The following is a 2,521-nucleotide window of genomic DNA, read 5'->3' as shown; positions in this document are numbered from 1 at the left end:
TTTCAATATTCAGAGGAAGCAAAAGGAGAACAAATTTGCATTGACTCTCAAAGAGAAATGTTGACAGCATACTAAATACATCTTCTGAAATTAAACAGTTGGAGAAACACCATGTCCTTCTATTGGGTCAGTTTTGATAGAAACTATGATTTTCAATAGTTATAGGAGAGTAAAAATGTTGTGCTGCTGATTTTGGAAGAAAATGAATTGAGTTAGCTGTTCAATGGACAACAGATAACTTTGGATAGTGCTTTTCTTTGCCTTTGCTCATAGTTATCACCATATTTTACTCTGAGTTCTCAATATAGTAAAATAAAGTAGGATTATCTTATAAGCAGAATAATGAGCCTCTTTATACTTTAACTTGTTATGATTAAAAGTTTCTGCAATTATAAAACTGAAAGAACTCCCTGTAGCCAAGTGCCTTGACATAGGTTGGAAATAAAATGATGGATTTTGCCAAATATGTGGGATTTAGACTACAACTCACTAATGCTAGACTTACTATTGATTTTTGGCTACGTCTTAAGTAATAGGATTAACCTCATATTTTTGCTTTCATTTAGGTTTTTAACCTCCTTTTATTCAAGTCTTTATTTGTGCAGTGAGACAACAGGCTGAGACTATATGGTTTGGGTGGGCCGTTTCAACTAGGTTCAGAAGTTTGTACTCATAAAGGCATGCTCAAATTTGTCCATGAAGTCTCATAATTATTTTTACTAATGGTAAATGAAAACATGCCATGTTAAATTTGGTTTCCTTCCACGGATGTTAGCGTGGATGTCTGGATTTTAAAAAGTAGATTATTAAACTGACCATAAAGCCTCAGTTTTAAATTCAACATGGTGTGGTGGAAAGGACGTTCAACCTTAAGCAAATCCTCTAATTTTTCTGGGCCATAGTTTTCTAATTTTTTCTTTTTTTTTTCAGGTTAAGTAATAAAAATTTATTGGGAGTTTCTGGGTTGGTGATTACCTCCTTCCAGCCTTGAGGGAGGGAACAACACTGTAGGAAATCACTGAGAAGTCACACAATGTCCCAACAACCCCAGTTAACACAGGGAGGAGGAAAGTAATTCCCCAGAAAAGGGGCTGGTCTTCAGTCTTCCTTAATCCTAGAAGGGTTCAGGGGACCGATGTGGGGGACCATCGCATGATACTAGGGTGGGGTAGGGCTGTGCTGGACCCCTGGCTAGCTACTCAAAAACTGGAGAAGCAGATCCACTTCCTCTGGGGATGGAATTCTTGGTGACTAGGCTCATTTCTTACCCTTGATGAGGCTGTCACTTCCTCTGGTGAAACTTTCATCCTGTAGGTTCAGCACGAGGTTGTCAGCCCTGAGATAAATACGGTTCTATGATGTGGCGATCGTCTTGGAGATATTCTGGGCTGCTCGGATCTTGTGAAGTTTGATGTAGCCAGGGTTCTTGCTCAGTGCTTTTCCAAGCATCTTGGCAGCCTCAGCCTCACCCATGGCCTGCACAGTCTTCTGCCACTGTTCCTGCTTCGCTTTTTCTACCAAGAATTGGGCCCGCTGGACCTCTTGCTGGGCCACTTGTTTGGCTTCTACAGCAGCTGTGTACTCTCGGCTAAAGCTCAGCTCTGTGATGGCTACATCATTCAGGATGAGGCTGAAGTCCTTGGCCCTCTCTGTCAGCTCCCGGCGGATCAACAGGGATACCTGGGCCTGCTGGGTGATCAGCTGTGAGGCATTGAACTTGGCCACCACACTCTTGAGCACCTCGTTGACAATGGACGGCAGCACTCGTTCCTCGTAGTCCAGCCCTAGGCACTGGTACATGCTAGGAAGCTCTTGAGCATTGGGGTCGAGAGAGCACTCTCAGGGAGATATTCACCATTTGTAGGTCTTTGGAGCCTGCAGGAGAGGAGATGTTTTGAGGTCTGGCCCGAATGTCGTAGATAATGGGGTACTGGAACCAGGGGATCCTGAAGTGAAGGCCCTCGGCCAGGATAGTGTCCTGCTGCACTCCACAGATCCGATTGAAGAAGATGGCTCTATACCCGCCTTCCACAGTGAACACGGATTCGCGGACACTGTATGCCACAGCGCCGGCCCCCAGCAACAGCTTCAATGCCGTGCCCATGCCCCGGGGCCCTGCGGGCAGCCGTCCCAGCAAGTCCTTCAAGTTCTGGGCCATGCCTGATCTTGAGGCCGGCAGCACCGGAGGTCAGAGGGGGGTGCCGGCCCGCCTCTACCCCACTCCAGCTTAGGTAGTGCCTCTAAGTTTTTCAAGCACAGTAGAAACACCTCCCCAGCACCCCCCAGGGATGTTATAAGGAACAAATGAGAGAAAACGGAAATACATTTTATAAATTAGAAATTCTATTTAAGTGTAACATATTATTTACACCATAACATTTTAAATTGAAAAAAAGTATTTTAGTTGAAGAAGTCTGTGACACAGAAAGGTTAAAGAATTTAACAAAATAACTCAGCTAGTAAGTTGGAGAGCCAGGACTAGAACCCAACTTATTTGATACTTATGCTAACGCTCTAAGAA

At 44.1% G+C, this 2,521-nt stretch overlaps 1 pseudogene; it reads right to left on the bottom strand.

Moving 5' to 3' along the window:
• Nucleotides 1-1,236: 1,236 nt before the first annotated feature.
• On the bottom strand, nucleotides 1,237-2,158 carry LOC103232243 (prohibitin-2 pseudogene; annotated as a pseudogene).
• Between the last annotated feature and the right edge of the window lie 363 nt (nucleotides 2,159-2,521).

Source organism: Chlorocebus sabaeus, chromosome X (genome assembly GCF_047675955.1).
Source record: "Chlorocebus sabaeus isolate Y175 chromosome X, mChlSab1.0.hap1, whole genome shotgun sequence".
Taxonomy (NCBI): Eukaryota; Metazoa; Chordata; class Mammalia; order Primates; family Cercopithecidae; genus Chlorocebus; species Chlorocebus sabaeus.
This window is presented reverse-complemented; position numbering and strand designations above follow the sequence as displayed.